The sequence below is a fragment of the Carcharodon carcharias genome, chromosome 9, assembly GCF_017639515.1.
Source record: "Carcharodon carcharias isolate sCarCar2 chromosome 9, sCarCar2.pri, whole genome shotgun sequence".
NCBI lineage: Eukaryota > Metazoa > Chordata > Chondrichthyes > Lamniformes > Lamnidae > Carcharodon > Carcharodon carcharias.
The window spans coordinates 8,335,196-8,348,423 of NC_054475.1; the positions used below are offsets into that span (position 1 = coordinate 8,335,196).

At 45.9% G+C, this 13,228-nt stretch overlaps 1 protein-coding gene across 2 annotated transcripts in view; it reads right to left on the minus strand.

Moving 5' to 3' along the window:
- LOC121282038 (ethanolamine kinase 1-like) overlaps nucleotides 1-13,228 on the minus strand; it is a 155,024-nt gene that overhangs the window by 129,679 nt on the left and 12,117 nt on the right. The gene's annotated exons all lie outside the window — the stretch shown is intronic.

Genomic DNA, 13,228 nt, shown 5'->3' on the forward strand with positions numbered 1-13,228 from the left:
CTGGACTCCCCCACCATAGGGAACATCCTTCTTGCATCTACCCTGTCCAGTCTTGTTAGAATTTTATAGGTTTCTATGAGATCCCCCCTCATTCTTATGGACTCCAGTGAACATAATAATAACCGACTCAATCTCTCCTCATATGTCAGTCCCGCCATCCCAGGAATCAGTCAGGTAAACCTTTACTGCTCTCCCTCCATAGCAAGAACATCCTTCCTCAGATAAGGAGACCAAAACTGCACACAACATTCCAGGTGTGGTCTCACCAAGGCCCTGTACAATTGCAGCAAGGCTTCCCTGTTCCTGTACTCGAATCCTCTGGCAAGAAGGCCAACATACCATTTGCCTTCTTTACCGCCTGCTGCACCTGCATTGGTACCTTCAGCGACTGGTGTACAAGGGCACCCAGCTCTCATTGCACATTACCCTCTCTCAATTTATAGCCATTCAGATATAAGCTGCCTTCCTGTTTTTGCTACCAAAGTGGATAACCTCACATTTATCCACATTATACTGCATCTGCCATGCATTTGCCCACTCACTCAGCTTGTCCAAATCACACTGAAGCATCTCTTCATCCTCCTCACAGCTCACCCTCCCACCCAGCTTTGTGTCATCTGCAAAGTTGGAGATATTACATTTAGTTCCTTCATCTAAATCATTAAAATATATTGTGAAAAGCTGGGGTCCCAGCACCGATCCCTGCGATACCCCACTAGTCACTGCCTGCCATTCGGAAAAAGACCCGTTTATTCCTACTCTTTGTTTCCTGTCTGCCAACCAGTTTTCTATCCATCTCAGTACACTACCCCAATCCCATACGCTTTAATTTTACACGCCAATCTCTTATGTGGGACTTTGTCCAAAGCCTTCTGAAAGTCCAAATAAATCACATCCACTGGCACCCCCTCATCAACTCTACTAGTTACATCCTCAAAAAATTCCAATAGATTTGTCATGCATGATTTCCCTTTCATAAATCCATGCTGACTCTGTCCAATTCTGCCATTGTTTTCCACATGCTCAGCTATTAAATCTTTTATAATGGACTCTAGAATTTTTCCCACTACTGACATCAGGCTGACTGGTTTATAATTCCCTGTTTTCTCTCTACCTCCCTTTTTAAATAGTGGGGCTACATTAGCTAACCTCCAATCTGTAAGTACTGTTCCAGAGCCTATAGAATCTCTGAAGATGACCACCAACGCATCCACTATTTCTAGGGCCACTTCCTCAAGTACTCTGGGATGTAGATTATCAGGCCCTGGGGATTTATCGGCCTTCAATCCCATCAATTTCCCCAACACCATTCCCCTACTAATACTGATTTCTTTCAGTTCCTCCCTCTCGCTAAACCCTGTGTTCCCCAACATTTCTGGTAAGTTATTAGTGTCCTCTTTTGTGAAGACAGAACCAAAGTTTGTATTTGGTTGGTCAGCCATTTCTTTGTTCCCCATTATAAATTCCCCTGTTTCTGACTGTAAGGGGACTATATTTGTCTTCACCAATCTTTTTCTCTTCACATACCTATGGAAACTTTTACAGTCAGTTTCTATGTTCCCTGCAAGCTTACTCTCGTACTCTATTTTCCCCTTCTTAATCAATCCCTTGGTCCTCCTTTTCTGAATTCTAAACTGTTCCCAATCCTCGGGTCTGTTGTTTTTTCTGGCCAATTTGTATGCCTCTTCCTTGGATCTAACTCTAATTTCCCTTGTAAGTCATGGTTTGGCCACCTTTCCTGTTTTACTTTAGCGCCAGACAGGACTATACAATTGTTGCAGTTCACCCACGCACTCTTTGAATGTTTGCCATTGCCTATCCACCGTCATCCCTTTAAGTAACGTTTCCCAACCCATCATAGCCAACTCGCGCCTCCTACCATCGTAGTTTCCTTTGTTAAGATTCAGGATCCTAGTCTCAGAATCAACTATGTCACTCTCCATCTTGATGAAGAATTCTATCATATTATGGTCGCTCATCCCCAAGAGGCCTCGCACAACTGATTGCCAATTATTCCTTTCTCATTACACAATACCCAGTCTGAGATGGCCTGTTCCCTAGCTAGTTCCTCAACGTATTGGTCCAGAAAACCATCCTGTATACACTCCAGGAATTCCTCCTCTATGGTATTGTTACTAATTTGATTTGACCAATCTATGTGCAGATGTCACCCATAATAACAGATGTTCCTTTATTACATGCGTCTCTAATTTCCTGTTTAATGACATTCCTAACATCAACACTACAGTTTGGGGTCTAAATACAACCCCCACTAATGTTTTTTGCCCCTTAGTGTTTCTCAACTCTACCCATACAGATTCCACTTCATCAGAGCTAATATCTTTCTCGCTATTGCGTTAATTTCCTCTTTAACCAGCAAAGCAACTCCACCACCTTTTCCTTTTTGTCTGTCCTTCCTAAATGCTGAATACCCCTGGATGTTCAGTTCCCATCCCTGGTCACCCTGCAGCCTTGTCTCCATAATCCTGGCTATATCATACCTGTTTACACCCCTTTTCACGGTTAATTCATCCACTTTATTGCGAATGCTCCTTTCATTAAGGCACAAAGCCTTAAGGCTTGTCTTTTTAACATTAATTGTACCGTTCCCACTATTTTTCATGAGGTCCTGTTTGATTCTTGCCCTCGATTTCTCTGACTATCACTTTTCTTATTCTGCTTTCTGTCTTTTGTTCTTGTCTTTGATTCCCCTTCCTCTGACTTCTTGCATAGGTTCCCATCCCCCTGCCATTTTAGTTTAAACCCTCCCCAACCACTCTAGCAAATATTCCCCCCAGGACATCAGTCCCGGTCCTGCCCAGGTGTAACCCGTCCAGTTAGTACTGATCCCACCTCCCCCAGAACCGGTCCCGATGTCCCAGGAATCTGAAACCCTCCCCTTCACACCATCTCTTCAGCCACGTATTTATCTGATACATCCTGCTATTTCTACTCTGACTGGCATGTGGCACTGGTAGTAATCCTGAGATCACTACCTTTGAGGACCTACTTTTCAACTTACCTCCTAACTCCTTATATTCTGCTTTTAGGACCTCATCCCTTTTTTTACCCAAGTCGTTTGTACCAATGTGTAACACGACCACTGGCTGTTCACCCTCCCCCTTCAGAATGTCCTCTAGCCGCTCTGAGCCATCCTGATCCTAGTACCAGGGAGGCAACATACCATCCTGGAGTCTCGTTTGTGACCACAGAAACGCTTATCTATTCCCCTTATAATTGAATCCCCTATAACTATTGCATTCCCACACTTTTAACTCCTCCCCTGTGCAGCAGAGCTAACCACAGTGCAATGAATTTGGCTGTTGCTGCTTTCCCCTGAGAGGCCATTCCCCTCAACAGTATCCAAAGCGGTTTATCTGTTTGCAGGGGAGTAGCCACAGGGGATTCCTACACTACCTGCCTAGTCCTCTTGCTGTGCCTGGTGGTCACCCATTCCCTTCCTGCCTGTGGACTCTTAGCCTGCAGTGTGATCACCTCTCTATATGTGCTATCCACGATACTCTTCACCTCGTGGATGCTCCGTAGTGTCCCCAGCTGCTGCTCCAGCTCCGAAACCCGGGCTTCTAGGAGCTGCAGCTGGAGACACTTCCCACACACATGCAGGCCCCGGGCACTGGAAATGTGCCCAGCTTCCCACATAGAGCAGGAGCAGGGTGCATGACATTTAGGAAGGACAGGAAGTTAGGAAAAGATGGAGGGGTAGCTCTGTTAAATAAGGATGACATTGGTATAATAGAGAGAGATGCCCTAGTTTTGGAGATCAAGATATAGAATGACTTTAAGTAGAGATGAGAAATCATAAAAATAAGATGTCACTTGTGGGAGTGGTTTATAGGCCCACTAACAATAACTACACTGTAGGATGGGATATATAGGAAGAAGTAATCAGGACCTGTGAAACAGGTACAGTGATAATGATAATCATGGGTGATTTCAATCTACGTGTAGATTGGATGCATCAGATTGGCAAAAGTAGTCTGGATAATGAGTTTGTAGAGTGTTTTCAGGACAGTTTCTTAGAGCAGCATGTTCTAGCACCAACCAGAGAGCAAGCTATGCTAAATTTGGTGATGTGCAATGAGACAGGAGTAATTAATGACCTCATAGCGAAGGCTCCCCTAGGTAGCAGTGATTATAATGTGATTGAATTTTACATTCAGTTTGAGGGAGAGAAGAGTGGATCTAAGATTAGTATTTTAAACTGAAATAAGGGCAACTATGAGGGTATGAAGAAAGAGCTGGCTAAAGTGAACTGGGAAATTAGGTTAAGGGATAGGTCAGTACAGATGCAGTGGCAGACATTAGGAGATATTTCAGAATACCCAGAAAAATATATTCTAGTGAGAAAGGATGACTCTAGTGGTTAACTAAGTAAGTTAAAGATGGTATCAAATTGAAAGAAAAAGCATATAATTCTGCAAAGATGAATGGTAGGTCAGAAGATTGGACAGAATATAAAGAGCAGTAAAGAATGACTAAAAGGTAATAAGGACGGAAAAATTAGAGTATGAGAGTAAGCTAGCTAAAAAAATAAAACAGTCAGGATTTCTACAGATATTTAAAAAGGAAAAGAATAACTAAAGTGGGCAACGTAAAACCACTGGGGAAAGAATAAAGAGAAAATTATTAGAATTAAAAGCTGACAACTCCCCAGGTCCTGGTGGACTTCATTCCAGAGTCTTCAAAGAAGAGCTGCTGAGATATTAGATACATTGTTTTTAATTTTCCAAAATTCCCTACGTTCTGGAAAGTTTCATCTGATTGGAAAATAACAAATGTTATTTGTTATTTTCAAGAAAAGGAAAGAAACAGAAAGCAGGAAACTACAGGGCAATTAGCTTAACATCTGTCATAGAGAAAATGCTGGAATCTATTATTAAGAAGTATTAGAGGGGCACTTAGAAAATCTCAATGCAATTAGACAATATCAACATGGTTTTGTGAAAGGGAAATCATATTTGACTAATTTATTGGAGTTCCTTGAGGAATTAACAAGCAAGGTGGATAAAGGGGAACCTGTGGATGTGCTGTACTTAGATTTCCAGAAGGCATTTGACAAGGTGCCACATCAAAGGTTACTACACAAAATAAGAGCTCATGGTGTAGGGGGCAACATAGTAGTCTGGATAGAGGGTTGGTTAGCTAACAGGAAACAGAAAGTAGTGATAAATGGCTCATTTTCAGTAAGAAAAGGTATAATAGGTAGAGTGCCACAGGGATCAATGCTGGGGCCCCTGTACCTCAGAGTTCTGCAATCTCTCCCCATTTACATAACATGCTACTTTTCTATTCTTCCTGTCAAAGAGGACAAGTTCACATTTTCCCACCTTATACTCCATTTGCCAATTTTTTGTCTACTCACTTAACCTAGCTGTGTCCCTTTGGAGACTCCTTATGCCTTCTTCACAGCTTACAGTGCTGGGGCCTCAACTATTTACAATTTATATCAATGACTTGGATGAAAGGGCTGAATGTATGGTTGCTAAATTTGCTGATGATACAAAGATAGGTTGGAAGGTAAGTTGTGAAGAAGACACAAGGAGCCTCCGAAGGGATATAGATAGGTTAAAGTGAGTCCAGTAGTCTACCAGCGCAGCAGACACCTGGGAACATCACTACCTGCAAGTTCTCCTCCAAGTCACACACCACTTCACAGAATCAGAATCACAGAATCACAGTGCAGAAGAGGCCCTTCGGCTCATCGAGTCTGTACCGACATGTGGGAAACACCTGATCTACCTGCTTAATCCCATTTACTTCTTTGGCCAGAGAGTGGTGAATCTATGCAATTCATTGCCACAGAAGGCTGTGGAGGCCAGGTCATTGAGTGTATTTAAGACCGAAATAGATAGGTTCTTGATTGGTAAGGGGATCAAAGGTTATGGGGAGAAGGTGGGAGAACGGGGTTGAGGAACTTATCAGCCATGATTGAATGACGGAGCAGACTTGATGGGCCGAATGGCCTAATTTCTGCTCCTACGTCTTATAGTTTTATGGTCTTATGCACTTACCAGCACTTGACCCATAGCCTTGCGCATCCTGTGCAAGAATAAAAAAACATGGACCAATCAAAAGCTAATCACGCACTCTGGAGACCAATTGAATGGCTCAGAAGGATAGGGCATGAGGGCAGTTGCTGTGCAGCCAAAGTATAAAATCAGGCTGAAAGCCCACAATGATACAGCGTCATCACGTGTGTTACAATCAATAGGAGAATTCCTGCTAATCAGATCAGATCCTATCAGCCTGCAGTCAATCTAGCCTGACAAACCTAGGGGTAACTGTACGCTCTGAATATTATTCTGTCTTGTTTCTTAAGTTTATTCTTTTGACAGCCAAGCTATTGGATTCACAGTGTCGTTGTGCCTGTTGTTATTCTCAATCTCCATGGACATTGTGCACCTTTGTAAAACATCCCAAGGTGCACCACAGGAATTTAAACCGGACAAAAACTGGCACTGAGCCAAAGGAGGAGCCATTCTTTTTTATGTATTCACTCATGGAATGTGGACATCACTGTCTAGGGCAGCATTCATTGCCCATCCCTAATTGCTCAGAGGGTGTTTAAGAGTCAACCACATTGCTGTGAGTCTGGAGTCACATGTAGGTAAGGATGGCAGATTTCCTTCCCTAAAGGACATTAGTGAACCAGATGGGTTTTTACAACAATCAATAATAGTTTCGTGGTCACCATCAGACTCTTAATTCCAGATTTTTATTGAAACTGCCATGGTGGGATTAAAACTTTGGTCCCCAGAGCACCATCCTGGGAATATTAGTCCAGCGACAATACCACCACGCCACTGCTTCCCAGACGACTAAATGTTTGGTCAAAATGGTCAGTTTTCAGCAGCAACTTAAAAGGTGATCGAGAAAGAGGTCGAGAGTCAGGGAGGTTTGGGGAAGGAATACTGAGTTTTGCGCCTTGAGGCCAGAATTAGAGGAGATCTGAGATCCCGGGGGATTTTAACTCCACAAGAGGTCGCAGAGAGTTAGTGGAGTGAGACTATTGAGGGACTTGAACGCAAGGTTGTGGATTGTAAAATTGAGGCTTTGCAGGACAGTGGGACAGTGTAGGTCAGCAAGCACGGGTGTGATGGGTGAGGGGGACTTGCTGCCAGTTAAGAGACAGGTGGCAGCAGTTTGGACAAGATCAGTTTCATAGAAAGTGGAAAGTAGGAGGCCAGCCACAGGGGATAGAACCCCGAACAATCTCCTGAGGGACATTTGTGCACAGACATTCCCTCAAAGATAATCGAGCAAAGCCCCAGATCATTCATTGGTTTCCCTCATCAGACAACTTTCCCCTCTGCTTATCCATCTCTGCTGCTTAAGCCAGCCTTAAACCGAACTAGGAGGGTGAACACAGTGGGCAAATAGAGTGGCATTGCCACACCTCCCTGACTTGATCTTCTCCCACTGCCCACTCACTACCTGCCACATGTAAATGCCAGTGGGGAATGAGAGGGTAAAATCATGACGACAGGTTGCATAAATGCGGCATGGATTCCTTTGACTATGGGAGATCAAGGCGTGATCTAATTGAGGTGTTTCAAATAATAGAAGGATTCTATCACGCAGATACAGAGAAACTATTTCCTTTGGTGGGGAAGTTCAAGAACAGCGGAACATAATCTTAAAATTAGGACCAGGCCATTTAGGAGGGAAATTGGGAAGCATCTTTTCACACAAAAGATCGTAGAAATCTGGAGCTCATCCCCAAAAAGTTTATGATGGATACTGAGGACAGTTGCTGTTTTTAAGATTGAGATCAGTAGATTAAGTAAGGATGTCAAGGGATATGGAGCAAGGGTGGGTAAATGGGTTTGAGGCCAAGGTCACCCATGGTCTAACTGAATGGCAACGCAGGCTTGAGGGGTCAATTGGAATACCCAATTTCCTATGGAAAACAGGACCTGGGTTCCGAAGCTCCTTTGGTGCTCCCATCGTCACTATGTGTGTCTGCATAAGTATATAAAAAAAGTTTGTTTTTACTTAGCATCTTTCGCAATGTCAGGTCACCCCAAAGTGTTTTACAGCCAATGACGTTCTTCTGAAGTGTAGTCACTGCTGTAATGTCATAAACATGACAGCCAATTTGCACACAGCAAGCTCCCACAAACAGCACTGTGACAGTGAGCGGGTAATATTTGCTATTTTGTGTTGCTGATTGAAGAGTTAATATTAGCCAGGACACGAGGGATAACTCCCCTGCTCTTCTTTGAGATAGTGCCATGGAATCGGTTACACACAACCAAGACGGCAGATGGTGCCTCAGTTTTGGGTCTCGCCCAAAAGGCAGCACTTCTGACAATGCAGCACTTTCCCGGTACTTCACTGGTGTTAGTCCAGCATTTTTGCTCACGTCTCTGAGGGTGAGGCTTGAACTCACAGCCTCTGAGGAAGGGGAGAGTGCTACCTACAGTCACGGCTGAAAGAGCACCAATACCACCCTTTAAATGGATTCCTAAATCTCACCTTTCAACCAAAGTCACCTATTCTCCTTTGCCCCTTCCACATCCTGCTATCCACTCCTCTACCCTTTTGTCATTTAAGGAGCGCCTCGAGATTTTATTTTCAATGTTAGGAATGTGAGTGGTTCCAGTTGTATAAAGAAAACCTCCAAATGGCCCCAGCCATTTGAGACCGAGGACGTTCTTTAATTTGGCTGGTCCTTGTACCTGAAACAGCCGCATGATGTCACGAAACCCTTCGGGTCCCATCAGAGCGCAGGATAAGTGACCCCTGGGCATTGCTGTAATGCCGGCTGAAAAGGCAGGCAGAGTTTCTCACAGAGCTCGGATTTTAACCAAATATTCAACTGGATGGCACATCCACTTGGGCTATCAGACCCTGGCACGACCTCAAGTTGGCAGCAAAATGCTAGAGCCCTAAAATTAAATGACTGTGTAAGCTGAGCTGCTGAGAATTAGTCTTCATTTCCAATAGACCCAATTGTAAACATTCACTGATTGCGAACCGTTGCAAGTATTAGACAGCCGGACATTTTTTTTTTTTTTGTTTTTTAAGTGGTTCTCATTTCTTTAACATGCTCCTTATGTTCCCTCGGGGTGATTGAAAATACCCAAGTGCTGACGGGCAAGGAACTCATGCAGTTCAGCCATGGCAAAGGAGCGAGCCATCTTTTTTAGCCAACGTTCAGACACAAAGGACAAAGAACGAAGGAGAGTGACGGCTACCGCAGAAAGGCAAGCCCTGGGCTTTTGGGGGTGGGGAGGATCTGAGAGCACAGGGAGGTGGGGTGGGTGTGGGTGTGGAAATGAGGAGGGGAACCTGGTTTCAGAGAGCAGGCAGCAAGGTAAGAAGGAGACCAACAAGCCGAATAGATCTTTAAATGTTCATTTAGATATGGCAGGCAGGCAGTTGATTTTGGGGGTGGGAAGGCGGTGAGCTAGCCGCCAGACACATTTTACGTGCCCCTACCCCAACTTGCCACCACCACCACCCCCCCCCCCCCCCCCCCACCCCACTTCACCCCGCACCCCCACCCCACCCCACGCCTGGAGGGGGCAGGGGGGTTGGTGACGGTGGGGGGGGGGGAAGCGGCTAGCAGATGTGTACAACCCAGCCTTAGGTGTTGCAGTCTCAGAGTAAGAGGAGAAATTTCTTCAATCAAAGGGTTTGTGGTGGGTCACTGGAATTCTCCACCCCAGAGAGCTGGGGACGCCCGGTTGCTAAGTACATTCATGGCAGATTTTGGGGTTCTAAGGGGTTTAAGAAACACAGGATGTTGCAGGAAGGCGGAGGTTGAAGGTCACCCATGATCTAGCTGAATGGTGGAGCTGACTTGAAGAGCCGAATGGTGACTCCAGCTCCTATTTTTTCTTTATGTTCTGATCAACATTAAAAAAAACCTTACATTTATATAGCACCTTTCCCAATCCCAGTTTACAGCCAATGAAGTACTTTGCAGTAATGTGCATGTTAATTATGTCAGTCACAATGCTGATGACAAGTACTTCCCCCAACGTTTTACTGACTGTCAAAGGCTTACAGAAAATGTTACAACAACAACTTTCATTGATGTAGAACCTTTAAGGTAAAATAAAATCTCAGTCAAGAGAGAAAAAAATTTAAATAGGTAAAGAATCAGATGTTGAGTAGTTCATTTTGCTTTAGGAATTCAGCCCTTTTGGATAACTTCTCCATCTGCCAGAAGAGAAAACTTTCTGAAACATATACAAGGCTATGGGCCAAGTGCTGGTAAATGGGGTTAGGTAGGTAGGCCAGGTGTCTCCCACATGTTGGTGCAGACTCGATGGGCCAAAGGGCCTCTTCTGCGCTGTGTGATTCTTTGATTCTGTGATATTGAGAGAATGGTCAGAAAAGCATATGGGCTCTTGGGCTTATAAATAGAGGCATTGGGCAGTATTTAATAGAGGATGGGGTATCACTGCTGGCTGAGAACTTGCAAGAGCCCCACATGAACTCCTTCCAGGTTAAGTGTCAATTGGACAGCAATGGACCTTCACTGGGATCCAAGGAACCCTGGGGGTGGGATCCCACTTGCTGAGAACTGCTGGCCAATCAGAGACTGCCAACTCTCCATTGCTCGGCAGCACCACCGGACGGCAGTGGCCATTTCTGGTACTACACCCACCTGAGGTCTAGGATCGCCATGGACCCAGGCACAGATGACATGAGGGGACTCGTGGGATGGGGTTCACGCTGTGTGGGGGGAGGGTCAGTAGCAGGGCTAACCCAACACAATACCAGATCCTTCACTGAGACACTGGGTGCCTGACAAAGAGGGACTGCCCACCTCCCTAGAAGCCCGTAAGAAAACACAGTAGCATTTGTTCCCTGGGCTCCCCTCCTGCCCCTGATTGAAAACCAGTGGTGGCAGGATGAGGTATTAATTGCCCACTTAAGGACCCCAACCAGTGGTGGAGCAGGTAAGATACCCACAAGCCTTCCCACCATGGGCTTAATTGGGCAGCGGCTAGAAAATGGTGCAGTCTCCGCCCACCACCCTCCTGCCTAATTAAATGCCCCCCGCCACCAAACTTGCCACAGGGGAGGGCATTAAATTCCGGCCATTGAGTACAAAAGCAGGGAAGTTAAACTGAACCTTTATAAAGCTCTGGTTAGGCCCCAACTAAACTATTGTGTCCAACACTCGTCAGTACACTTTAGCAAGGATGTGAGGGTCCTTGAGGAGATGTGGAAGAGGTTTACCAGGATGATTTTGTTAAAAGGTTAGGTGGGAAAAGCTGGAGTTGTTCTCCTTGGAGCAAAGGAGATTGAGGAGAGATTTAGTAGAGGCGTAAAGATTACGACAGGCTTGGATAAGGTAGACAGGGAAAAACGTTTCCAATTAGTTGGTTGCACTAGGACTAGGGGGAATGGAGTTAAGGTTTTGGGCAAGAGATGCAGGGGCAATATGAGGGGGAGTTTTGTTTACACTGTGAGTGGTAATGACATGGAACTGGTGGCCTATGTGGGTGGTGGAAACAGAAACAATCAATGATTTCAAAAGGAATGGATAGGTACTCGAAGGGCTACAGCGATGGAGCTGGGGAATGGAATTAACTGGATTGCTCCAGAGAGAGCCAGCATGGACTCGATGGGCCGAACTGATGGCCTCTTCTGTGCCATAGATAACTCTATGGGCAGAATCGTCCCAGATTTGCACAAAGTGCAGTAGTGGGCAGGAGAAAGGACGTTTTACCCACCAACTGTAATGCAGTTAATTCCACTCCCTAGTTCAATCCCTTTGGCCCTACAAGTGCCTATCTATTCCTTTTGAAATCATTGATTGTTTCTGTTTCCACCACCCACATAGGCTGCCAGTTCCATGTCATTATCACTCGCTGTGTAAAAAGAACTCTTCTTCATTTTCCCTCTGCATATCTTGCCCAAAACCGTAACTCCGTTAAGTGTCGTCCCATTCCTGGCTCAGTCATTATGCATTCCCAGGAAACACGCCGGGTCGCTGACAGGCAGCCTCTGATTCGCTCGCCCCGCCATCACCTCAGTCATTCAGTAATCCAGGTGCCATATTTAAAAGGCTGCCCCTACACAGAGCCAGCTCTCTTCAAGGGATAGGAATCTGCTGAGAGCTGCTGGCTGCCAAAGAGAGAAAACATTCCCCCAGATTTAGCTACGCCTTCCTTGAGCATCTACTAGACATAGTGGAGGCCCGTCGTAATGTCCTCTACCCCAACTCTGAGCGAAGACCAGCAGGCAGGCTCACCAATCCAGTATGGGAAGCAACGGCAGTGATGGTCAGCGCCAACTCCCTTCAAAAGAGGACAGCCACCCAGCGCCAAAAGAGGATGAATGAACTCCTCCGTTCTGCCAGGGTAAGTCACTCTTATCACTCTCAACTCACACACTCACAAACCCATCACTCATCCACAGAGATCTCACACCTCAAGGGACAACGCCACTAACTCTCACACACACCCTCATATCTCCTTCAGGTTCATATCCTCATGGAGCTCATGTCCTCATCCCATCCATATCTCTGTTCACCACACGAACACTCCATGTAGTGCCATGTGTCCTGCTCATGCTCTCTCCATCTGTTTTCATGCAGGAGAAGCTGGCTCACACCAACAAAGAGAGGTCCAAGACCTGGGCTGAAGTGGCCCACATTATTCACTTTGAGGAGTGTGCCATCACACTGACTGGTGAGGGTGTGGACTGTGCCCTCAGCGACAGTGAAGTTGGCGGCGAGCACCCACATGAGGATCCTGCCCCACATCATCCCTCTCTCAAAGCAACTGTGAGTGCCTCTCTCTCCTGCTTTTGACTCTGCTGCCCCGCACTCATTACCTCTACTTTGGTTCACAGGGAGCTCTGCCAAGTGACCGACACCCTCAGCCAGCCAGTCCCTCAGCTCCAGCCAAGAGGACACCTCCTCCATTGAAGAGCTGGAAATAAGCAGCCTGGAAGACCCGTCACAGCGCTTACCCACACCCTGCACCAGTGCAGAGACACACACCTCGGTGGGACCTTGATCTAGAGCAGGCTCAGGTTCACAATCAGGTGGTCACCGCACGGACTCGTGTCCGCTGCAGGAGGAGGCAGGTTCAGCCGAGCTCCCCGGCACTCGGAGGACTGCTCAGGAAGAGGCATCCGTGAGGTCCGAGTCAGATGATGAGCCTCTGGATTCGACTTTTCAACTCATCCTGGAGAGTCAGCAGAAGGCAGGGGAACATCATGCAGAGGTGTTGGAAGC